This window comes from Chiloscyllium plagiosum, unplaced genomic scaffold (genome assembly GCF_037043375.1).
Source record: "Chiloscyllium plagiosum isolate Xiang-an unplaced genomic scaffold, Cpla_swu_hap1 HiC_scaffold_18, whole genome shotgun sequence".
Lineage (NCBI taxonomy): Eukaryota > Metazoa > Chordata > Chondrichthyes > Orectolobiformes > Hemiscylliidae > Chiloscyllium > Chiloscyllium plagiosum.
The window spans coordinates 17,020,692-17,048,071 of NW_028270156.1; the positions used below are offsets into that span (position 1 = coordinate 17,020,692).

The 27,380-nt window shown below is 40.1% G+C and overlaps 2 long non-coding RNA genes across 3 annotated transcripts in view; one reads left to right on the plus strand and one right to left on the minus strand.

Moving 5' to 3' along the window:
- LOC122557665 (uncharacterized) overlaps positions 1–24,528 on the minus strand; it is a 28,507-nt gene extending 3,979 nt beyond the window's left edge. The window contains exons 1-5 of one of the 2 annotated variants that reach the window (XR_006313899.2): positions 24,147–24,528; positions 23,753–23,864; positions 22,906–22,953; positions 14,626–15,885; positions 2,417–2,516 (exon numbers count right to left, since the gene is read on the minus strand). This is a non-coding gene — a long non-coding RNA (uncharacterized LOC122557665). Of the gene's footprint in view, positions 1–2,416; positions 2,517–14,625; positions 15,886–16,109; positions 17,426–22,905; positions 22,954–23,752; positions 23,865–24,146 lie in introns of those variants that run through there. The other variant, XR_015760115.1, reaches the window with a different exon arrangement.
- The window catches only part of LOC148146857 (uncharacterized), an 85,637-nt gene continuing 70,964 nt past the window's right edge, over positions 12,708–27,380 (plus strand). The window contains exon 1 of the long non-coding RNA XR_015760116.1: positions 12,708–12,944. This is a non-coding gene — a long non-coding RNA (uncharacterized LOC148146857). The remainder of the gene's footprint in view (positions 12,945–27,380) is intronic.

A 27,380-nucleotide genomic window follows, 5' to 3' on the forward strand; every position in this document is an offset into this window, starting at 1 on the left:
TTTATCTCATTCAGTTAAGCATTGTTATGACATTACATGGGATATTAAGGTATTTTGTATCATACGATATTTCTTTTTCAAGAGTTACAACAGTACTTCATCTGATGTCATTGTCAGCTTAAAAACATTAGTTATGCAATATGTATTGAAGAAAAGAATATAGTTTAATAATGGCAAAGGGTTAAGATAAACAACATAAGATTGACATTCACTGAAAATTTATCAACAGAGATTTAGGAAGGAAATTATGTCATGCTATGTTAAAAAGTGTATGTTGTGCTCAGAAATGTTAGATTTATGAATCAAAACTAAATAAACAGCACAAAGCAAAGATAAATAAGTCAATGGATGAATGGATAGTTTGATAAATAGATAGATAGATAGATAGATAGATAGATAGATAGATAGATAGATAGATAGATAGATAGATAGATAGATAGATAGACAGACAGACAGACAGACAGATAGATAGATAGATAGATAGATAGACAGACAGACAGACAGACAGAAAGACAGATTTAAGTTATTTTCTTCTTTCGGTCAGCATGATATTTGGTAGTGGCTGACATTATTTAATTCCAAGCAATTTCTTGGTCTTTTGGTTAGAAATTATTGCCTTAGAACTATGATTATATAATATGTAATATACTATCCATTATTCATTCCTGTCCCTGGTTTGTATTGTGACCAAAACGTAACATTACTGAATTAATTACTTAACAAATGAGTTTGTTTAATCCATCGTAAGCAGAATATGAGTTATATCAGTTTTGATATACTCTGGATGTTCTCTAACTATTCCACACCCCATAAGAATGTGATTGCAATTTACCAAATTGTAATGTAAACAAAAAATCCTCTGCTCTTTGTATATTTTTACAGTTGGAGGGGAAGTATCTTTATTCTCTCAAATTATTGATATGAGATTACTTGACACCACAAGAAAAAATAATTTGGAGTGACATGTCTCTAAAGAACGTGTAGTCCAAAAAGGAATGCATTTGTTTTTCAGGATTAGTCAAACATACAATTGGGGCAGGTTGGGACTGAGCAATTACTAGATGTAATAAAGCAGCTTTATCTCCTTTATATGAATTGTGTTTGACCAGTCCTCTGTTTTGCATTCTGGACAAATAATTGACAGAGACTTAATTATTTCGTCATTTCTGATCAAAATATGAGATTCCTATCAGAAGAATTACACTATAGAACTTTTTTTTTTAAAATCATAAATACTTACACAGTAATTTTAAATTACCACCAAATTTTGTTGGGCATGACCCTACATATTACTTAGCCAATACTTCCTTTGACTTTTCAAATCATATAACTTAAACATGCAATTCGATGCTATGGCTGAATTGTAGCCTATATTCTCTCTGCTTTAGTTTCTCCTTTCCTTTTTACTACTGTTCGCTTAACACCTAGCACCGATATTGCAAGATATGGCCATTTATTATCTACCATTTTATTGTAATTTGATATTTTCTTCTTTATGTTTGGTAGTAGCCAACATTCTCTAATTCAAAGTAGTTTGCTGGACTTACAACTTGAATATATTCCCTTTAAAACAGGACTTTGTAAATTCAGGAGAATTTACCATTCTTTTCTTCCCTGGTTTGTGTTGTGATCAAAGTTAACATTACTGAATTAAGTATTTAATAAATTACAAATTTCTAGCTAAATAGTGGATTTGTTTAATTTATAGTAGAATGGAGCTGTCATTGTAAATAAAATCTGAATTGTATCATTTTTAACACATTGACACAAATTGTCTTATTATTAATTATCTATTCTGGTAATAATCATGCTCCTGCACAGAAGAGCTAACTTGCCTAAAGTACAAATATGTAAAACAGAACATTACATTTATTAGTTCTTAAAAAGTTTATTTATACTAAATGTTTGAATGGAAAAGATGTCATTCAATATACTCCAACTCCTTGAGACACCTCAAAAATTCAATTTGATCTTACAAAATGAATTTCAATTATGTCTATCATATATGTTGCTAATATTTACCTCTTAGGATTATTTATATATCGACACTTTTCAAAGCATAAAACAATCTTGGATGTAGAGTTGTAGCAAACTCTATTTTAAAATATGTCCTCTTTTTCTCAACTTTAAACAAGGTGTTATAATATCTTCCTAATCCTAATTACTTTATTTCATGCAAACATCTAAAATTTGCAAACAAAATAAGGTTCCTTTCCTGTGCAAAGTAGCATTTAATTGTTGTTTATTTGAGAAAATATATTTGATATCAATTTAGACATCAGTTTACTAATTGGGGAATATTCTTCATTTTAACCAAGGCAGTAATGTGCCAATTAGTTTCTATTTTGTTTACTGCGTGAGAAATGGCAATATTTTAACATGTAAGCATCACGTTCTTTTTGGAAACTGACCTTACCTGAATTTTACAGCAATGTTCTGCTTTCAAAGTTGTCACAAACATCATAGACAGGTAAAATCTTTCTTCTATTGAAGGTGATGAGATAGAAATAAATGTCCTGCATGGAAAAATAAGGAAGATATATTAGTTAACAGAAAGGAAAAGCGAACATTGAAGATAAACTATACTACATGAAAGCTAAACAGAGTCATTTTCAAAAATATGTACTCTGCTTTGAGACATTTTGTTGCAAAATGCAAACACTCTGATGCATTAATTTAAAATTGAAGATTTTTATGCATAACCTAACAAGAAAAGTTGATATATTTATTTCAGGACATGCCTATTCTGGTGAATTTAGTGACAAATTCCAAATATAAGCACTTCTGTAGCCTAAACAAGGAAATAGTTTTAATTGTTAATGTTATTTTGTTTTTACCTTTGTATACAGGGAGAGAATCAAATCTTTAATACAATAGTTACTTCATTACCTTTTGCACAGGTGCATATCACGATTTTGACAAAATAAGTTAAATTGCATAATTCAGGTTGATTTAGGACATAGCGGTGTGTGATGGTTTTGAACTTAGTTTCCATTCATATACTGTTCTATGATCCTTAACATTTTATAGGTCTCATCAGGTGGGTCTAAAAATGCAATATATTAAATGCATTCACTATCTATACTTGAGCATTTAAACTATCCAGTTGAAGAAATGTAAGTCATTACTAATAAAAAAAGAACTATTTTATGAATTCAACTTAAATTAAGACTATCATCTACTAATGCATAAAATGTAATAGATTTTGCTTCAAATACTATTGGTTAAAATGGGGAAGAAGAAATAATCTAGGAAATTCTACACTATATTAACATAACTAAAGCTTCTGACAATGTCAAGTCACATTATCTATTTTATTTCATGCAAGTAGTTTATACAGTTTGATCAATCCAGTTTAGAAAATAAATTGCATTAACTGTTACATTTCAACTTGGTCAAGCTTTCTGCAGTATTACTTATTTAAGTACAACACAACACACAATGTTTATGCCTCGAATTAGCTTCCAGATATGCTAACTTTGTAAATATGTGAACACCATTGTGTAGATTAGGGAAAATAACAAAATGGAGTACTACCAAGGTAGCCTGTGGTGCATGCAGAGATAATACCAGGATAGAAAGTTATTGTTTACAAGACTATGGCAGGAATGAATAGTGGTAAATATCATATCCTTTATATCTTAATAATTAAATACAGTACTGGTTAGGCAGTTCATTGGACAGAAATATGATTATTCAATATACATTATGTTTATCTAATATCAATTCATGTGAGCATGTATCTTCTGAAAGCTGGAATAATATCTGGTCACCTCACTAACATTCAGATTGCATAAATAATGTCAACTCAAATATTAAGAATCATTAAAGACAAAAGACTGACAGCTACAGCATTAATTTCATAAATTTTATAATGCAATACAATACAATATAGCATAGGGTCAGGCCTTTCAGCACACCAAGACTTGCGCCGATTCCTTGTTCTTATTTAGACCCACTACTTATTGTCCAGGTGCGGTTTCTATACCTCTGTTCACCTCCTGTTCATGGCTCTCTCAAGATATGCCTTAAATGTTGCTAATGTGCATGCTTCCATCACCTCCACTGGCAATGCGGTCCAGGCAGCCTCCACACACAGTGTGAAAAAGTTTCCCTACACTTCTCTCCTAAGCTTTTCCCTTATCACCTTGAACATGTGTTTTCTTTCCATCCCGGGAAAAAAAAACCTCTGAATATATACCCTATCTGTGCCTCACATAGTTTTGTAGCTCTCCAACAGATAGCCCCTCAGCCTCTGTCTTTCCAGTGAAAACAATCCTCATTTTTCCAACAACTGTAACTAAAATCCTCCAGCCCTGGCAACAGCCTGGGATTTATTCTCTGCACCCTCTCCAAAGGATCCATGTCCTTCTGTTAGTGTGGTGACCAGAACTGTATGCAATATTCCAAATAAGGCCTAACCAAAGTTTTGTACAGCTGTAACATAGCTTGCCAAGTTTTATATTCATTGTCCTGACTGATGATGGCAAGCATGCTGTATGCCTCCTTGACCATCTTATCTACCTGTGTTGCCACTTTCAGGGATCTGTGGACTTGTATGCCCAGATCCTCTGGACGTAAATGCTCCTAAGGGTTCTGCCATTGATTGTACAGTTCACACTTGAATTTGATCTTCCAATCATCACCTTGCATTTGTTCGGATTAAACTCTATGTGCCATTTCTCTGTCCAAACCTGCAATCTATCTATATCCTGCTGTATCCTTTGATAATCTTTTTCAGCACCTGCAACTCTATCAATTTTGGTGCCATCTGCAAGCTTACTAATCAGACCACTTACATTTTCCTCCACCTACATATATTATAAACAACAAAGGTCCCAGCACAGATGCCTGCAGAACACCACTAGTTACTGATCTCCATTCTGAAAAGTACCCTTCCACCGCTAATCTCTGTCTTCTATGACCAATTCAGTTTTGTATCCATCTAGCCATCTCAGGATTCCATGAGACTCTACCTTCTGTACCAGCCTGCCATGAGGTACCTTATCAAGTGCCTTACTAATGTTCATGTAGATAACATCCACTACCCTTCTCTTCTGAATCATTCTTGTTACTTCCTCAAAAAACAAAATCAAAGAAACTTAACATTCTGTTTAGAATTTTAAAAACTTGCAAAAATTGTTATTTAATGTAAACAGTTAATAAATAAAATTGGACCATGAAGATATAATTTGTATGGTATAGAAAACTGAGGCCAATTTTGAAAGAATTGTTGTACCTGTGCATTTTGAATCTGAAATCTAAGGAATTTTGGAGAGTGCATGAAACAGAATTGGGAATGTGGCAAAAGCAACTGTATCAATGTGCTGAAGGCTGACCTGACCAGAAATGGACATTAGATGCCCTGGCAGCCATGTCATTCCATTTCTGAAATAGGAGACCCTCCTTATACAAAAAAAAGTGAAAATAAAGTGTTACATATAGCGTGTTTTATCATTTAGAAGGTCAAACATTATGGTACTGTAATATCAATGAAAATGCAAAAACTGTACCACAATTTAAATAATGTTGGATCTTGGAAATCTGAAAAGAAAACAGAAAATTCTGGAAATATTTGGCAGGTCAGGCAGCACCTATAGAGAGAAACAGCGAGTTAATGTTTCATGACTGTGATCTGTCATCATGTACTATGCAAGGTTTGTGAAGGCTTGTACTACATGTACAATCATGTACTATATTTTACTTAAACCTATGAAGATTATAAACAATCTCAAATTTATTATTTAAAAATCTTACCTCAAAATATGAATATACAAATGCTTACCTAAAAACAACATTTGCAACAAGGTAAATTATGCTGTTGCATTAGTTTCAAAACAAGTTGGTTCTAACTCCAATAGCAAATTGTTTTTCTGTGTTTGATCATGGGATGTGCGCATTGTTGGCCCACATTTAATACCCATCCCTAATTGCTACTTGAACTGTCTGGCTTATTAGTACCATTTCAGAGGACAGTTAAGAGTCAAGTATATTGCTGTGGGCCAGGAGTCTCAACTCTTGCACAATCACAGAACCATTACGGTGCAGAAGGAGGCCATATCGTGTATCATAACTATATCGACTTTTCAAGTTAGCATTACTACCTACTATCAATCTCCTGCTTTATCCCCATACCTCTGAACATTATTTTTATTTAAATCATCATCCAAGACCTTCTTGAATGCCTCAATTAAACCTGCCATGACACATTTCCAGGCAACTACTCTCTGAGTGAAAACATTTTTCTCAAATCACCTTTGCTTCTTGTGCATATAATTTTAAATCTGTGTTCTCTCGTTCTTATGATGAGCATCCAGAACAGGTAAGAACAACAGTTTTTATTCCCTAAAGAGGGACATGATAGTCTAGTGGCAATGTCACTAGACTGTTAATCCAGAGACCTGGGCAATGTTCTGGGAACATGGGTTCAAGTCCCACCATGGCAGAATTCATTAAAATTGTGAAGTTAAGGGTCTAATGATGACCATGAACTGATTGTTGGAAAAAACCCATCTGGTTCTTTAATGTCTGTTAGGGAAGGAAACTGCCAGCCTTACCTGGTCTGGTCTTCACGTGACAATGTGATAAACAAGGCATAGAAAAGATAATTCCTCATGTGGTGAAATCTGATACAAGAGGTCATGTTTTAGCACAATCGGCAGCAGATTTAAAACAGCAAGGAGAAGACATTACTTCTCTCAAATGATTGTAAATCTGTGGAACTCACTACCCCACTGTGCGATGGATACTAGGACATTGAGTAAATTTAGGGGAGGGATAGATTTTTAATTAGTAATGGGTTGAAGGGTTATAGAGAAACCCACAGCAATGTGGTTAACTCTTTACTGCTCTCTCTCGGGGCAATTAGGGATGGGCAATAAATGCTGGCCTAGCCAGCGATACGCTCATCTTGTGAATGAATAAAAAAAATTATTAACCAAATGAGTTTTTACAGCAACTGACAATGGTTACATGGTCACCATTCAACTAGCTCTACATTCCAGATATTCATTGTTTTAAGTTTTGCTATGGTGGGATTCAAATCTCTATTTCAAGAGCAATTGCTTAGATCTCAGGATTACTAGTCCACTGTCAAAATCCACCAACCCACCACCTCACCAAGTTATATTTCATAGGTTGCCTTTCGAAACATAAGAACTGTGAGCATGAATAGGCAGTTGCTGCTGAGCCTGCTCTGCTATTTAATATGCTCATAGCTCGGCCTCAACTCCACTTTTCAGCCCTTTCTCTATAATCCTTCAACCCAATACTGATTAAAAATCTATCTTCTCCTTGAATTTACTCAATGTTACAGTGTCTACTGCACTTTGGTGTAGTGAATTTGACAGATTCGCAAAAGGAATAATTTCTATTCTTTACTGTTTTGAATCTGCTGCCTCTTATCCTAAAAGTATGACCTCTTGTTCTGGGCTGCCCCATAGGAGGCATCATCCTTTCTATGCCTACTTTGTCAATTCTCTTTAGCATCTCCTATACCTCAATTAAGGTACTCTTAATGTAGTTCCTCTTTAATGAACCAGATGAAACATCCCAAGGTGCTTTACAGGAGGATTAAAAATGAAGACAGCAAGTCACAAAATGAGACATTAGGTCAAATGATCAAAGACTTGGACAAAGAGATATGTTCTAAGGACTGTATTAAAAGAGGAGAATGAAGGAGAGATGCAAAGAGGTGTGGGGAGGGAATTGAGGCCCAGACAAGTGAAGACATGGCTACCATTGATTGAGCAATTATAATTGGGAGTCCACGAAAGGTTAGATTTAGGGATGGCGGAGGGTTATGAGACTGGAAAAGATTGCAAAAATAAGGGGGGAAAGACATGTATGGATTTGAAAGTGAGGATAAGAATTTTAAAATCGGGAACCAGTGCAGGTCAGCAAGCACATTGGAACAGGTCAGGAAAGATGGCTAGTATTCTATTAAATGTTAAATGTCTTTCTTTAGATGATTATATGTGACGTCTTGTAAACAATTGATACATACTGCATAATAGACTATATACACTCTTACATATACTTGTGATTATTTAAATATTTATGCAATTCCTACATTGCAACAATGCCTAAACTTCAATATTATTTCATCAGTTGTAACTCCTTTTGGGATATTACGAGATGGTTAAAAAGTGCTATACAAATGCAAAACTCTATGTTCAATCATGACTGGCATATGATCTCTTCTCAAACAGTAAAGATGGTTTTATTGATTATTCATAGGTAAATTTTCACTATATTTTCTGGATAACATCTTTGTGTTTGCTGTGATTAATTTGAATCGTTTGGTGCACTACTTTACATAGACAACAGTTCAAGAAGATGCTACTCAAAGATGGTAATAAAATCATGACCTAGCCAGAAATACCCAAAACGAAATAAATAAATGGCAATAAATTTACTGCAGATATGGGTTCTAGGTAGGTACCAGGAACAAAGCATTTTACATCATATTAAGCTTGCTTCCTGCATTATTTAAGTTTTTTATTAATGTGGTCTTCATGAAATGGTCTTATTTAGGAACCAATCTCTCTAAACAGTAAAAAGAAAGCTTTATTTTGAAAATGAAGCATTATTCTAAGATCAATCACAGCCCTTATGTATATGGTTATGGGACTGGTGATGTTAACCCATATAAGTAGTCAGAACCTGCAATGGTTAACTTTATTAGGGTAAAGATGAATGATCTTAGAAAACACAATGATTTGTTGCAATAGTGACTGAGGACAATGAGTGCGATTAAAAGATGTTTACTTCCACAATTCAATTTGAAATAAAGTTTGTTGCTAAATCTAGTGATTCATTCCCATGTTATTTTTTTCCAATAATCTTCATTATACATCTTCTGTTGGAATTTGGAAATAACCAAGGGGGCAACATTTCCCTTCATTTCTTGAATCTAAACTCTCCTTGTTTTAGTCCCCATGTACACAACAGCTCCCTGATCTGATACTCACTTGAAGGCCTGACAATGTCTATGTCTCCTAAAAGTCATGCTACTGAACTTCAACAAGGAGGCTTTCAACGCTAATTTTCAGGAATAAAACATGTCTCATTACTTATAGCCCACTAACAGGTACATCTGCTTTTCCTTGTACATTATTTTATCCCCTTTGAGCGAAAAGCAGACAATTGGTCAATGGCCTCACTTTGTTTAACTTCCTAATTCGATTTCGCCAAGTATTTAACATGAAACGCCGCCGGTGAGAAAGTTTTCTCCACCGAAGCGTGTGCAATATGCACATAGACACACACACGCACATTCTTTTAAGGTAAAATTGTCCGTAAAAACGCCCTGTTCCTGCTCTTGAAGCTCGCTGTGATTTGGAAATAGACACGCTTCTGTTCCTACTTTACCTGAACCGTGTTTAAATACATTTTAATTTTAACTGTTTATCTCTACCGAGGCAGAATAAAAGCGAGAAACGCGTGACTGTAACAGTTATTGTGGAGTTTTAAGAAGAAATACGGCTGGAATATGATCGAGAGTTATAGACACCGCCGCGCACGCTGCCTCTCGATCCTGGTTCACTGGCACGCTTTCCTCTGCTTATTAATTGAGAAAGTTTGGGCAGTTTCTTGCATTACTCTATTTTGCATGCCTCCATATTTCTACAAAATAAAGAAAAGGGATTCTAAAATAATTTAAAAAAAGAAAACCAGGGTTGTGGTGTGCGGTATTGATATGAAAGGATGCAACTCTAAGCGTTACCCAGCCATTTTGTCGGCTCTTTTCAACACAGTCCGTGTTTGACACACACTGAACATAAAGTATTTATTGCTGTGGTGAAGCTGAATTGATGCTGTTTTCATGAACTTTTTTTTTCTTTCCCCCCCCTTCCCACCCCCCACCTTGAAAATGAAGAAATGTGTTCTCATTTATTGTGGGAGTCCCCAATGACTGAAGAGGTGTTGCAATGAGGGAAAGTTTGTATTTTGGAAAAGGGGGGTGGGGTGGGGTGGGGTTGGGGGAGGGGGGGGGGGTCGAGTAAGGCCTGGAAATAAGGGACTGGAGTGGTGGGGTAATTGGTGAGGCGGGGCTGTGGTTGGAGTCAGGGAGGGTAAGAGGTTAGGAGAGGGTTGGGGTGGGTATTGGCAATGGTTCCCAAACCCCCACCACCCCACTCCCCCCCCCCCCCCCCCCCCCAACAGCCCTCGCTGGTGCTGGGCAAAAGGGAGCTGCGGTCGATCCACAATGAGTCCGGTCCTTTCGGTGCCGCTGTACGGCGGCTACCCTCAGTTCCAGCAGCGTCTCTCTCTCTCTCTCTCTGTGTGGTAAATCTTCGATGAACGCGTCCTCCGCGAATGCTTTTTGGGGTAAGGGCTTCCCGGTTACAGAGTCACATACAGCAAGCCCAGACCGCAAAAAGATTCGAGAAAGACAAAAAACAAAAATCAGCTGGGGTGGTGGTGGTGGGGAGGGGGGGGGGGGGGGGTAGGTTTGGGGTGGGGGGGTAAGTGAAAGGGAAGCTGCCAATAACAATAACAAAAATCAAGGCTCCGAGCAGACGAACGGAGATCTTGGCTTTTTTGTAGATGGTCCTCTCGATCTTCAGCTGGAGCCGTTGTTTGGCGCCCAACACGGTTTCCCCCCCTCCACCTTCACCCACCCCCTTTCCATCCATCCATGCTCCCTCCTTCCACGACGCGTATGGAGCTCCCCCCACCCATCCATCGCCTCACTGAAAAGAGCCAGGTTTCCCCCTTCCCCACCCTCACAAATCTTCTCTGAGACACTGCTTCCACTCATCAACTCCACTTAGTGCTGGAGCAGGAACTGCCTCCTGGTGTTTTAAACAGATAGAGAAAGGGAGGGAGGGTAGACAGAGAAAAGGCAGGGAGAGGGAGAGAGAGAGGGGAAAAAAAGCGAGAGAGAAGGGTATTTCTATGGAGTGATGGAGAGACGGACTTGAATCCTCACGATCTGTTTCCAAGTGTAGTCTGTGCTGCAGACTTGGTGTCGCTGCGTAAAGGAGGTAACGCTGCCCCGACCAGTAAATAAATAGAGACCGGCGCGCAAGCTCATTGGTCTCCACCGAATCGTCACCGTCCAATCCCGAAAGAGCTCATTTCAAGGGCCCCCCTTTCAAAACACACACACACACACACACATAGACACTCAGATACATAGACACAGAAAGATACATAAACACCCACACAGACAGATCCATAGACACAGACAGATACATAAACGCCCACACAGACAGATCCATAGACACAGAAAGATACATAAACACCCACACAGACAGATCCATATACACAGACAGATACATAAACGCCCACACAGGCAGGTCCATAGACACAGGAAGATACATAAACACACACACAGACAGATCCATAGACACAGACACATGGACACAGCCAGATACATAAACACACACAGGCAGATACATAGATACACACATAGACACGGAGAGACACATAAGCACACACTCATATACAGATACATAGACACACGTAGACACACAAACAGACACATAGACAAACACATAAACAGACACACACATAGGCACAGACACACTCTTCGGGGCATACAGGCGAGTCAGGCACATAGACAGACACACACAAAGGCAGAGACATGCACAGAGACACACACACACAGGCAGAGACAGGGACACAGGCAGAGACATGGACAGACACACACACATGCTCCCAATGAAACAGGTTCAGGCCAGGCTTGAACCTTACTTGCCCCCACCCCCTTCACAGCGCCTGACGAGGGTGCCCGGCTTCCCCAGAACATTTGTCCGGCTCGCCTTCGTGTCCACCACGTCCAGTCTTCACCATGTCTCCATCCCACAAAACAGCAGCATCTGGGGACGGGGAAGGAAAGGGGTGCAATCAAAATAAAACTGCCTGCTGCCCCTGCTTGTGCACAGAGAGCTCTCGCAGCTTCCTATCATGACCCGTCAAGGAACAGCCTTTTGTTCCCCAGCAGGAACTGTGCATCTTTTTGCAGGAAAGGCACCGCCGTGGTCATAACCAGGAGAGCAGGTGAAGTTTGTAAGAATCCTCAGTGACTCTATGCTGCGGGACGCTGTCCTTCCACTTGAGCATGGTGTGTTAACAGTTTGCTTCTTTTCGAAAACCAAACAGTGCAAGAAGTATCCATCCAGGCCACCACAGGAATATTAACAACAAAACAATACAAATGCATCTTCGCAGTTTATAACCACTCTCGAGATTACTATGGCAATATGACGGTTGACTGTGAGCCACTAACGTTTGCACCACAAACGATAATGAACCTAAAGGTTTACAATTGTTTTGAAAAGTCTTGATCTGACTTACCTCTGTCTTCCGCTTTCATTCCTGGATTTCGCACGTTCAGCAGCGAATGTAAACTAAAATTCCTCTCACCCACAGAAAGTATATAAGTTATTATATTGTGTGGGAGGGTCACGATCTTGGTAATTAGGTATTCTAGGACCAATCTTCTGGTCCTATGGAGGATAATAAAAGAAAGCGCGATCGGATCGCCCGGTTGCACTGCAGTCCTGTTGGCAAAGTTCTGATTGGGAGCCTTTCATTTGGGGATGTAGCGAGTAAGTCACGATTTTCTTCAGTTGCGAGTGAACTGTGACTGGACCCATGACGCATCCACGCAGATTACTCACTTCACAGTCACGACTTTGAAGCCATGCTGTGGAAAAATTACGCCACTCTGAATTAGTTAATTCACTCAGAATCCTGGACGAGTCTCGCTGTGGAGTAAGCCAAACACTGGGGAAAGCGACCTTGGTTTGTTTTTAATGGAAGGCGACGCTGGGAGTTGGACGGGATGCCTGTATTACTGCACGTGTTTTATTTTCAGTCTGCACCGTCGGCTTGTAAACACAGCGCCTCGGCACTCGATCCCACACAGATGCCGGCTGGTGAACTTTGGCGCACATTTGGTGCCTTGCAAACGCGGCAGGTCGGTTCAAAAGGTGGGTGTTGGTGTGGGTTAATCAGCATGTGTTTGTTTACAGAATATAATGATACCTGTAAATGCAGATCGTCTGTTGTCTCTTCATTAGCTCGTGCGTCTCTGTGTATGTGTGCCTGACGACTAGATTTGTGCTTCACTGATGCATCTACCTCATCATCCTGCTATCTACGTTCCTGTTCACTGGGTCTAATTGCATACTGACAACATCAAGGCTGCCGCCGATACTGGATAAGTAGAAACATACAGGAGCTCAATTTAGGATTGCACCAATGCAGAATGCGCATCACCGCCTGTATAAATTAATCTAATTTTGACATTCAGATAGATCTTCATCCATCTGTCGTAGAGTTCGTCAAGTCTAAACACACAGTACGAATTGTGCATGTCGAAGCAATTAACTTACAAGTGTTTGGCCGTTACATTAGTTCCCTGTATATCTTCACCACACTGTTGGGATGTTGACGACTTGTAGACCAAGTGAATGTCCGCTTGGTGAAGGGACGGGTTATACTATGTTCTGTTTGTTCATGTAGCTGGTATTCACAGGATATGTTCTATAATGTATATCAATAATGCAATAATCCGTTCCAGTGTTACTCAGAGCACCACTTCCCAGACAGAACTCTGGGTCAGGTGCAGTGGCAGCAGAGGCAGCGCCGTTCAATACAATCAGTGCACACCACTTTCCCAAAACACCACAACTTAAATAGAGATTCCACCCACTCATCCAAACAGAATATCAGTAAGAACAGAAAAGTGAGAGGGGAAGTATGTGATGATCGCGGTAAGAGCAGTGAGGAGACAAAAAATAAGAATGTGTGGGAGAAGAGGTTTTTTTTAAAAGCGTCCTATAGCCTCCTACTCTACAGAACATCATCCAGTAGGGAACTCAGAATTATAGGCGGGAAGAGCTGAAAAATAGACGCATGTGTCAGTGAGTACAATGTTTAAGAGGCTGCATTCGATGTCTGCCTATAACTGACGTAAACGAAACATCAGAATAATGCCACAGCTTAGCAGGAAAGTCTTCAGTGCACCTTAAATGTTAATATTGCTTTTAAAACTTCAGAAGAGCTCAGAACTGTTTACAAAGTTGCTACAATTACCGTCTTCCGTACAGTATTTCTCCAGATGCTGCTCGCCCCCTCCTCCCAAACAAACAGATACGTCTACCATCACACCCAGTAACATTGGAGGCGCCAATCAGAAAGGGTGATATAATCGATTGTCAAAAGTGGAAGTGAGAACTGACTATTGAGAATTGATATTTGTTTTGCGGACATAGAGCGATTCTAAAGCATCGACTTACAATTCAGCATGAAGGAAGGACGGATTATATTTTTACGTTGTGTTTACTTTCACAGCTCCATCCGTCTTGTCCCAGAATCTGTTTTGCCCTCGAAGTTATGACAGTGCCACGTTAAAGCTGGCTCATTCTCGGGATCACGTTTGCTGAGAGTCTCAGCACCGCCGACAGAGAGCGGGTTCCAACTGATATTGATTCAGATATATAAGGATTCAGGGTGATCCTCCATCCACCTGCTGCCTACTCTCCACAATGAGTATCTCTTAGAAAGAAAAACACATGCAATGCGATCTACTTGTGAGCATATTCAGAGACAATTTTTTAAAAATGCATAGTAAAGCTTCACATCATTGTAGATACAAATATAACCTACCATCGCTTAGGATTCCTCTCCTCGGCAAAACAAAAGTATCCTATTAATTTTCTGATTGAGTTGCAAATATAGAAGTCGAAATCAGGTTTTCCTCCACCCGCGCTCTCTTTTTATGCAAGTAAATCCCTCCTTCTATTTCTGGAGTGCGATCAAACCCCGTGCTATTTTTAGCTTGCGGTCTCAAAAAAAACTACTCACAAAGGCATTTTGCTGCAACGTGACGTACAAACCATGAAATGAACACTGAGATTTTGATCCTTTACCATCTCTGCACCACTTGTATCTGGCTAGCTTTTAGTTACATCATTGCAGAGATTTCAAACCTTTCTACACTCTCCGGTCTCATTTACACATCTCCCCAGCTGTCTGGGTGTGTTGGGGCTTCGATCGTGTGCCCCCGGCTTTCAAATATATTTAGCGGTCCACCTTTCATTTTATTTGCATCTCGCACATTTGGATAATATGCAGCGCTTCCTTGCAAAACACTTCTGGGAAGCAACAATTTACAAAAATACATACAACCCCAGCTTTCTAACACGCCAGTCATTATTGTTTGGGTGTTTTTTTTACCCCAAGGCCTTTCTTTACAAAATTTTATTTCTGTTTTCTCTGCAATTGAGGAATTAGGAGCAAAAGGTGGCTCTTTGGGCAGTGGGGTTGGAGCGATAAAGGGGAAGGAATGAGGGACTCTGTAGCTACCGTCTCCAGCCTGTGTGGAAATGGTGAGTTGGTACGCGTCAGTCTTATTCCATTGACGTCACGTTCACAGTCTCTTTAAGAGTCTCGGGGGTGATCCGAATGAGGATTTTTTTTAAAAATATGTTTCAGCGCCAAAACATTAGCATTAGCCTCTAGGCATGGGCATTGTAATCTAGGGTGTGCTGTGCCTGGTGTACCTCGCACGGTTTACACACTGCAGAAACAAGCCTGTGCCAGGAGCACATTCCCCCTCTCTCTTTTCAATCGAACTACAGCCAGATATTGATAAAGCGAGGTTAATTCTGTCTATTTGTCAGGCAAACAGCCCCGTCTCCTGCAGTGACGCAAATTACAAGAATCTTTGGCTCTGGCTTGCTACTTTTCAGCGCCCACGCATTCTGCCTGGGCTCCCACGGAATCAGCTCGTGCAGCTTTCCACAGACAAGACCCAGAATTAAAATTACACTGTGATTAAAATAAACCCCGCAGAACTGTCCACTCAGTGAGGAAGGAGCAGGCCAGCATTGTTCTTCCAATCCCAGTGAAACAAGTGACACAAATCTGAAAAAAAAAGACACAAATGTTCCTATTTGCACCAGTCAGGTTCCTCAATGTGCAGTTTGACCATTCAAATTGATTCCTGCGTTTTTTTAAAAAAAGCCATTCTATCACACAAAGCTTTTTTTTAAAAGTCTCTCTTCTGTGTAGTAATTGAAGAAGGCTTTGCAAAGTACGGATATAAAACACGCTGATGGGTTTTCCGAAAACCGAATGCAGTGTCTTTAATCTAGCGATAGCCACCCCATCAAATATGTTTCCCGTTCACAAATATGATAAACAGCACATTATCGCGTCAATCTTTGGACCACTTGGGAAAATACACAACTGTCAATAAACAATTCAGGATAACTTGGGAAGAAGCAGTAGGGCTACTTAAGTCGACCTGAAATCCTTGTTCTGACAGAGCAAAGTTACACACAACAGACAAAAAAAAGCAAGTACCACCGAAATAGATATTTCCAGAGAACAATTCGGTATGTTTTGGCCATTTCATTTTACAGATGTTTAGATTCACATTGAAGGAAAATGGAACAGACAGAAGGCATGATCTTTAATGAATAAGGGATCATTCATTTACATTCATTTCAGTGTTAATTAAAAAACCCCTGCAGAATCACACTTCAACATTTAAGAAATTTGCACACAGACGCAACGATGCACACATTGCTGTCTGAATAATAGGCACTTCAGGTTATTTACTGCAAATGGACACAAGCAAAACTGCTTATTGAAAACTCCAAAGCAAAGCTAAGCAGAAACATGAATACAAAAGAAAAAATAATATTCTCCAATTGTGTCGTTGAGAGGAACACCCACACCACATACAGGTGCACAAAACACAGACATGCTTGTGCTGGTTTGTAATCCTTTTTTCTAACGTGTACAAAACACCAGGGTGCTTTTCTTCCCCGGACAACGCAGCATATCTTTATAACTACTACCTCTCTTTTCCTGAAATGTATCTGGGTCCAGCTGTACACTCCTATACCGCAGTAGCAAACATCACAATTCATGGAACACAATCGGTGGAAAAGATGATGGTACTTGCATGAAAGATGAATATCGTCAAGTGAATTTAGGCACTCACCAAACTCCCGTACTTTTACAGACAATGAATACAATGTGAACTTTAAGTTTTTTTTTCAAATGTCAACAATCCTGTTTTTCCTTTATTTTAAACCATTTCTTAATTCGAGTTTTTTCCTATCTGGTTGCAATTCAGGATCAGAAATAGATGCAGTCACGCCAATGTGTTTTTACTGTCAGTGACGTGATAATACTATACTTCCAGCAAAGATGGATCTTTGGAAACTCATAATATTGTCTTGTTGGTTATCTATGCTTAGAATAGTTGAGTGGTGCTAAGATAGGAACCCGCCGGCCGGCTGTTGATTGCATGTGAGCCCGTTTCCAAAAGGCTCGAAAGCAACGTGGTAGCTGTTCGTGGTGCTGAAATCTTCAAATGCTCTTTACAAACTCACCCAGAATAACACTGCTGCCGAGGCAGTTCAATGTCGAACTACTTACGGAGGTTTATAGTCTGGGAGAGAAAGTAAACAGTGCAGACAATAACTTGTGCATCAGATACTCTAAAATTTTCCATATGACAAAGGCAATTATAACAGAATGATGATCTCTGGTCATACCATACATCACAGGTTTATGGATCATAGAATATGGGAGCCCGTTCAGTCCATAGTGCTTGTGGTTCTTTGAAAGCAAAGTTGGTACCACACTCTTGCTCTTTCCTCATAATACTACGTTCTCAACCGATTCAGACAATACACTTAAGGCCATAACATCACAGCTTGTAAAAATATTTACTTCTTATCAACACCCCTCATCTCTGTAATCTCCTCTCACCCACAACCTTGCCAGATATATGTGATCCATAATTCTAACCTCTTGACCATCCTTGAGTTTAACTACTCCATTATTGGTTGCTGGGCCTTCAGTAGCTCAGACCCTATGTTCTGGAATAACCTCCCTTCACCTCTCTACGTCTTAAGCTCACATTCCTCCTCCAAGATACTTCTTAAAACTTGGCACAAGCTTTTGGTCATCTGACCTAATAGGTTCAGTGGCTGGGTCTTAAGTTCTCCTGTAAAACACTTTGGGATGTCTTATGTTAAAGGCATCACGTAAGTGGTTTTGGATTCTATTTTTGGAATAATTATCTTAAATCTATACTCAATAGTTATTGGCAGTGAAAATAATTTTGCATTGTTGTATGCTGTCAAAGTCTTTCACCATTTTCAACAATTCTCTTCTTAAATTTATCTGCTTTAAGAGAAGAGAATAGGGTACCTCAAAGATCAGCAAGGTGGCCTTTGTGTGGAGACACAGAAAATTGGGGGAGATACTAAATGAATATTTTGCACTAGTATTTACTGTGGAAAAGAATATGGAAAATATAGACTGTAGGGAAATAGATGGTGACATCTTGCAAAATGTCCAGATTACAGAGGAGGAACTGCTGGATGTCTTGAAATGGGTAAAGGTGGATAAATCCCCAGGACCTGATCAGGCATACCCTAGAATTCTGTGGGAAGCGAGGGAAGTGATTGCTGAGCCTCTTGCTGAGATATTTGTATCATTGATAGTCACAGGTGAGGTGCCGGAAGACTGGAGGTTGGCAAACATGGTGCCACTGTTTAAGAAGGGTGGTAAGGACAAGCCAGGGAACTATAGAGCAGTAAGTCTGACCTCGGTGGTGGGCTTGCTGTTGGAGGGAATTCTGAGAGACAGGATGTGCATGTATTTGGAAAGGCAAGGATGGATTAAGGATAGTCGGCATGGCTTTGTGCGTGGGAAATCATGTCTCACAAACTTGATTGAGTTTTTTGAAGATGTAACAAAGAAGATTGATGAGGGCAGAGTGGTAGATGTAATCTATATGGACTTCAGTAAGGTGTTCGACAAGGTTCCCCATGGGAGGCTGATTAGCAAGGTTAGATCTCATGGAATACAGGGAGAACTAGCTATTTGGATATAGAACTGGCTGAAAGGTAGAAGACAGAGGTTGGTGGTGGATGGTTGTTTTTCAGACTGGAGGCCTGTGACCAGTGGAGTTCCACAAGGATTGGTGCTGGGTCCTCTACTTTTTGTCATTTACATAAATGATTTGGATGTGAGCATAAGAGGTATAGTTAGTAAGTTTGCAGATGACACCAAAATTGGAGGTGTAGTGGACAGCGAAAAAGTTTACCTCAGATTACAACAGGATCTTGACCAGATGGGCCAATGGGCTGAGAAGTCGCAGATGGTGTTTAATTCAGATAAATGCAAGGTGCTGCATTGTGGGAAAGAAAATTTTAGCAGGACTTATACACTCATTGGTAAGGTCCTGGGGAGTTTTGCTGAATAAAGAGACCTTGGAGTGCAGGTTCATAGCTCCTTGAAAGTGGAGCCACAGGTAGACAGAATAGTGAAGGCGGTGTTTGGTATGCTTTCTTTTATTGGTCAGAGTATTGAGTACAGGAATTGGGAGGTCATGTTGCGGCTGAATATGACATTGGTCAGGCCACTGTTGGAATATTGCGTGCAATTCTGGTCTCCTTCCTATCAGAAAGATGTTGTGAAACTTGAAAGGGTTCAGAAAAGATTTACAAGGATGCTGTCAGGGTTGGAGGGTTTTAGCTATAGAGAGAGGCTGAACAGGCTGGGGCAGTTTTCCCTGGAGCATCGGAGGCTGAGGGGTGACCTTATAGTGGTTCACAAAATTATGAGGGGCATGGATAGGGTAAATAAGCAAAGTCTTTTCCCTGTGGTGAGGGAGTCCAGAACTAGAGGGCATAGGTTTAGGGTGAGAGGGAAAAGATATAAAAGAGACCGAAGGGGCAACTTTTTCACACAGAGGGTGGTACGTGTATGGAATGAGCTGCCAGGGGAAGTGGTGGAGGTTGTTACAATTGCAACATTTAATAGGCATTTGGATGGGTATATGAATAGGAAGGGTTTGGAGGGATATGGGCCGGGTGCTGGCAGGTGGGACTAGATTAGGTTAGGATATCTGGTCGGCGTGGACGGGTTGGACCGAAGGGTCTGTTTCCATGCTGTACATCTCTATGACCCTATAACAAATTCAGATTTTCTAGTCTTTCTCCATGACCGAATTGTCTTACCTCTGTCATAATTCGAGCAAACTGCCTTCAGAGATTCTTCCCTTTTAAAGAGTGGGATGCAAAATTAGCCAAAATATTCAAACTGATGCCGAACCAGTGATTTATAAATGGTCAGCATGAGAAACTTGATTCTGAAGCTTTTAATCTTGTGCTCACTGGGACAAATGCAAAAATGCCAAACTTCAACTGATCACAACAGCTTATGCCACAAGAGAAAGGAATGCTACTTGACTGGCCAGCCAACCTGCATCTTTTATTTCTGTTATTGAAATTGTTGTGATTGTTTGAAAATTGCTATTCTTTGAGATATCCTAAAGAGGGCAAGATTAAAAGCTTTGGCAGCTTTTAAAAACCAAAAGAACTGAGGATGCTATAAATCAGAAACAAAAATAGAAATTGCTGGAAAAGCTCAGCAGGTCTGGCAGCATCTGTGGAGAGAAATCAGAGTTAACGTTTTGGGTCAGGTCAGCTTTCCTCTGAGGAAGGGTTGTCTGACCCAAAACGTTAACTCTGTTTTCTCTTCATAGATGCTAACAGACTCACTGAGCTTTTCCAGCAATTTCTATTTTTATTTTTGGCAAGACATCTCTCTTTTCAACAAAATTCTATATACCAAAAGATAACTTAACATAACCTTCTCCTTTTGCCTTTCCTCATTGTTTCTTGCTACCTACATAGAGTCATCGAGATATACAGCATGGAAACAGTCCCTTTGGTCCAACTTGTCCATGCCGACCAGATATCTTAACCTAACCTAGTCCCACTTGCCAGCACTTGGCCCATCTCTCCTAAAGCCTTCTATTTATATACCCTTCCCGATGCCTTTTAAATGCTGTAATTGTACCAGCCTCTATCACTTTCTCTGGCAGCTCAGTCCATACATGTACCACCCTCTGTATGAAAAAGTTGTCCCTTAAGTCCCTTTTATATCGTTCCCCACTCACCCTGAACCTATGCCCTCTAGTTCTGTACTCCCTCATCCCAGGGAAGAGACCTTATCTATTAACCTATCCATGCCCCTCATGATTTTATAAGCCTCTATAAGGTCACCCCTCAGCTTCTGATGCTCCAGGGAAAACAGCCTTTCCCTATATCTCAAATACTCCAACCCTGGCAATATCCGTGTAAATTTTTTCTGAACCCTTTCAAGTTTCACAACATCTTTGTGATAGGAAGGACACTAGAATTGCACACAATATTCTGAAAGTGGCCTAACCAATGTCCTGTACAGCTGCAACATGACCTCCCAACTCCTATACTCAATGCTCTGACCAATAAAGAAAAGCATACTAAATGCCTTCTTCACTATCCTATCCACCTGCAATTCTTAGGAACAAATAACCTGCACTCCAACATCTTTTTGTTCAGCAACACTCCCCAGGACCTTACCATTAAGTGTATTTGCTTCTCCAAATACACTTGCATTTATCTAAATTAAACTCCAACTGCCACTCCTCAGCCCATTGGCCCATCTGATCAAGATCCCATTGTACTCGGAGGTAACCTTCTTCGCTGTCCACTATACCTCCAATTTTGGTGTAATCTGCAAACTTACTAACTATACCTCCTAAATTCATATCTAAATCATTTATATAAATGACAAAAAGCAGTGGACCCAGCACTGATCCTTTTAGCACACCACTGGTCACAGGCCTCCAGTCTGAAAAGCAACCCTCCACCACCACCCTCTGTCTTCTACCTTCGAGCCAGTTCTGTATCCAAATGGCTAGTTCTCCCTGTATTCCATGAGATCTAACCTTGCTAATGGGATTCCTATGAAGTGCTAAAATTCTTTACTAGTATATAATAACAAGCTATGTCATTTGCAACATTGATGTCATCTTTGAGCCTGAACTGAGTGTCTAATCACACATCCACTGCATGACCAAGATTGCCTGCTTTCACTTCTGTAACATCAGCTGATTTCCTACTCTGCTTCTTCTCATCTGCTGCTGAAACTCTCCTCCATTCCTTTGTTACTGCTAGATTTGACTATTCTAATTCCCATCCTGGTTGGTCTCCTGTCTTCCACCTTACATAAAGGTGTGTACATTAACAACTTCAGAAGAGGAAAAACACAAGTCAACTTGCATCTAATTTATTTTACCCATCAATGATTATCTGACCTATACTGGTTTTCATTCTGATAAAGTCTTAATTTTGAAATCATCACCTTTGTTTTCAAGTTTCTCTGTGACCTCGCCCCTTTCTATTTTTGTAACCACCTCTAGCCACCCAAGCCTTTAGACATATTAGAGGATATGGGGAGAAAGTGGAAACTTGGAATCTTCTAACTTGGATCATCGGCCATGATCGTATCAAATGGCACAGCAGGCTCAAAGGGCCGAATGGCCCACTCCTGCTCCTGTTATCTATGTTTCAATATTTACATTCCTCCAATTCTTGCAGCTTGTACAACCTTCATATTAATCACTCCAATACTGACAGGTGTACATTCAGTTTCTCAGGCTCCATGCTCAGGAATTCGCTTTTGAATTCTCTCCCCTCTAGCTGGCCTTCTTTAAGCCATTCCTTGAAATGTACCTTTTTGAAAAAGTAGTCAATCATCTGATATCTGATTCTGTTGCTCTCTATCTTCTTATTACTTGATAATACATTTGTTAAGCACTTTGGGATATTTTGCTGGTTACAAGTGCTATAAAAATGCAAACCTTGCTCTTCGCTAAGAAGAATACGCACTTCTGTCTGTATGTACATTAATAGGTTAAAGATCAGTTGGGAATAATGCCATAGATTGTTTTTCATACCAATCTCGATTCAAATAAGTGTGTGCATTTTTGACAGATAACATTTTTTAAAATTTAAATGTCCTGATGCCTATTTTCAGTGTAAATTATAAAACATCTCAAGATTCTTTTGTCACAGATGCCCTTACATGTGATATGAATCTGCTGAGGTCTTCTTGCGTAGATCTATCCCTGGACTGAAAGTAGAAAAAAAGATACATAACATAAATATAGAACATATTTGCAGAGATAGAGACAGGGTGTGAGAAATATAGCCGATATTTATATATGTGCATACTCATCAGACTGCAGAAAGCAAAAAACACCTCACATTTTGTTCCAAATGGAAAGAGCTGATGATTACATCAGTGCTTTTCAATCTAAATAACATTGGTTGGACTACTGTAGGTGATTCTGCCAGCTGTAGTAATACATAAATTGGCATATAGAGAAAACAGCACAAGAGCAATATCAATGGATGACCATAGTCAAAGCAATACAGTAAATAGAGCTTAGGGCAAAACCAGCAGGGCATTTGCTGCACTTGGGACACCATCACACTGGGTCCACAATCGGCAAATAACAGAATATCAATTAAATACAGAACACATGAACAGCCTCATTAGATGTTCAGGTTTAGGCTGGAATTTATGATATATTGTGATGAACTGATTATTGCAGATATCTTAACTCTATCTATTTTTATGCCCTATCTTTTCTGCACTGTTTTCATAAAGGTTTCGGTTGCTCCATTTGCTTGTGCTTAACAAACTATATCAATGTGTGACATATTATATTCTGAGTGTATTCAAACTCTACTCAGGCATTATCGCCTGCAGGAGTATGGTATCCTTAACACATGAGGGGGTGTTAAGCAATCACATCCTTCAGTGAGTCACGAGCAATGGTGAATGCTCTGCTTACATTGAGCCCAGTCAGCATTCTTGTTAAAGCTGCTAACGGCTGGAAAAACAAAATAACTTTTACATGCAGTACCTCTAACAGGATGGGCAGTGCTGCTGTGATACTGAGAATTTGACTGAAGGACCCTCAGCTGGGCTTGTTCTTCATGTCCACCCCACTTCCCTGGTACGGTTCAAGCGTCGACCTAGCATTAACAAAACATTTTCAAAAGACCATTGTGAAATAATACACAACAGAGAAAAATCAGGATGAGACCGAACCTACTTGAATGTGGGCTTGATGCCAAATTATCCACAGATGTCATTTTAAGAAACAGCAAAACAGAGAGTGAACGCACCAAGCATTATCAGCAAGTAAGTAATCTACCGCCCTGACTTGAGTGGTTTTTCGAGTGGAGAAGAAAACAAAAAAAAACAAGGAAACACTCACTCACTCACACACACACACGATGTTTTGAGCGTCTTACCTTTTACCAACTCGGTTCAGATCTGCAGCTGTGTCCTGTTCTGACGACACGAATTCTATACAACCATTTATATACGTATATATGTACATTTCTGAAAGTGTACCAGATATCATAATCTATGCGCAAGGCGACAGAAGCTCTGCACTTCACGTGTGAGTCTGCATTCTGAATTAACAGTGGCAGAATATTTGGTGCTCGGTGCCAAATTCAGGAGAGAGCAAACTAATAAATAATCAGGGATATTTGTATCTAGTACAAGCTACTGAAATGTTGACAAGTGCAAATAAATAAATAAATAATAATCGGATTCAGACCAACCCTCCAGGTTAGCTATTCTATTTTTCGGATTACAAACATACTCAGTGGTGCTTTATATGCCTGGATTTTTTTTTTGGTGGTGGGGGGCGGGAAAGGGGGTTGTATTTTGCAAAAAGCCCTGCCCTGACCAACCAGCTCGGCTCTTCCAGTGTGTTCCTGACCTGCACTGACGTCATTGCGTCATTAGGTCTCCCTTAGAAACACTGAGTTTCAAAAATAGTATCAAATTAATTCAGGAGCAAAGCACGCTTCTGCAACTGGGAGCAGTCATGAAATATTCTACCCACTGCCCTCGCAGGATGCCGAGAGAGGAATATCTAACAAAAATGCATCGATTTTTTTCACCCAAAAATATCTATTGGAAAAATACCTCCCTCTTTTGATGGCCTAAAAATAGCCCATGCAGTCAGTGATTGCAACCCCGTCACTGGCATTGCTCACCTCTGTAAGGATACACGAAGAATATGAATGAATTATCGAAAAAGACAAAGTAGAGCGCACCCACACACAAATTTGGCGGCACGAGAGTCACCAATTAAAAGGTTACACTGTGGCAGGTTTCCCTTCAATGTTTCATCATCTCCCCCCAATGTTTAAATAAAACAATTCTGATTTTATTCCTCCTTTTGGTCCTTTTCTCCCCCCAAAAAATAAAATGCACAGCACGTGCCTCACGTGTCTATATCTGGCAGCAGCTCCTGCTCATTCACAGAAAAGTCCGTGAAGCGGCCCATTAATGATTTGCGCAGACATACAGTACACTGAGAAATGGAGCTGTTTGTGTCCCGTGCAGTTCCCCTGTCTCACCGCCAGAAATTTATCAATAGCCTGACGCCGAGGGAAGGGAGCGAGCCTGATCTGCAGGAAGGCAGTTTCAGCATCGTGAGTGCAGCAATCAGGGACTGTGCACAGGCTTTCTGGGGGTATTTGCCAGGAGGGGAGGGTGGTTATTGGAAAAGCTTATTGACTGGTCCCGAGCGGGGGAGAGGGGGGTGGGGGGGGGGGACACTGCTTGTCCTGTTACTAGTGCAACAGGTAACCGCAGGGTAATCCACAAACAAATAATCACAGGAGTTAAAATCCTTCCTTGCTATACTTTAAAAAGCACCAGCCTTTCTCAAAGCAGCAGTTATTTATTTTGCAAGAATATCCACAAGATGGTGAATGTCTTGCCATCTGTTTCTAAAAATAAAACTGGGATCCCTATAGGTCCAACCAGACGATCCAATATTCCTCTCTGACTGAAACACGCCCCACACTGTAAACCTGGTGACAATCTTTGCCACACAGATGTAGATGCTACAGATCTACAGTGAAGCCCAATTTCTACACCAGAACATTAATTTAACAGGATGATATGACCAGTATTTTAATATTGTAAAAGAAAATCCCATTGTCTAACAACTGGCAAAATGTAATTTTCATCTGGAATAGGGGCAGGACTAGTCCTCTCAGCCCTTTGAGCTCACTGTTATTCAATGAGATCATGGCTGATCGACTACTCTTCTAAAATTCTTGAATAATATCCACATGGTGTGGATGTCATGAATTCTTTCGCCATCTTGCAATAGGATCTTCATTACTGAGGCTTATATGGACACAGTGGGTTGTGCTAGACATGTGAACTGATCAGACATCACAAGATCCCACAGAGTTCAGATTATCCGTCATCGTTTACTACTGCATTTCATTCCTGCACCTGGGGTTTTCCTAAATCTGTTCATCTTGAAATATAATTTATTGAATTTTTGTGGCCTTATTTCACTTTAGTTCCATCTCCCTTTAGTACCTGCAACTCTTTAAGTAAAACATCAGGATGACTCATAGGTAAGAAAGAAAAGCTTGCATTAATATAGCACCTTTCATGACCTTTTTCCTTGAACACACTGACAGGAATTCATCAACCACAGAAATATTGTTAATGTGGATTCATAGAATCCCTAGAAGCAGGCAATTTGGCCCATCAAGTCCACACTGACCCCTCCAAAGAGCATCCAGCTGGTTCAGTTCCCAGTCGTGGTCACTCTGCAAACATGGCTCTGTAGTCACAATCATATCTTTGCCATTTATAACTATTTGTTAATTTGTCTCTTCACTGCAAATGCTTTGTGCATTTAGACCTACCTCAATGACATAACATTTTTGTACTCCAACCCTAATTGCTGCATTCCTTTGTCTCATCTACCTTCCACTTTTGTTTTCTACTTTCCTATCTGTGTATCAGAACTTGCTGCTCCCGTAGCCAAGCTGTTCCAGTGCAGTTACAACACTAGTATCTACCCGACAATATGGAAAATTGCCCAAGTATGTCCTGTACATTAAAAGCAGGCCAAATCCAACCGGGCCAATTTCTGCCCCATCAGTCTACTCTCGATCATCAGTAAAGTGAAGGGAGGTGTCTTTAATAGTGCTATCAAGCAGCACCTGCTCAGCAATAACCCACTCAGTGACACCCAGTCTGTGTTCAGCCAGGGCCACTCTGCTCTGGACCTCATTACAGCCTTGATCCAAAGCAGCTGAATTCCAGAGGTGAGGTGAGAGCAACAGCCCTTGGTGTCAAGGCTGCATTTGCCCAAGTGTGGCATCAAGGAGCCCTAGCAAAACTGGAATCAGTGGGTATCAGGGAGCAAATACTCTGGTAGTTAGAGTCATACTTGACACATAAGAAGATGGTTGTAGTTGGTGGAGGTCAGTCATCTCAGCTCCAGGACATCTCTGCAGGAGTTCCTCAGGGTAGTGTCCTAGGCCCAAACATCTTCAGCTATGTTATCAATTACCTTGCCTCCATCAGAGTCAGAAGTAGCAATGAGTGCAGCTCCAACAATACTCAAGAAGCTTGAGTATTGATATTCACTGTACTTCTCTATAGCAAAAACGTACACTTCCTCAGGTAAGGAAACCAAATCTGCACACAAT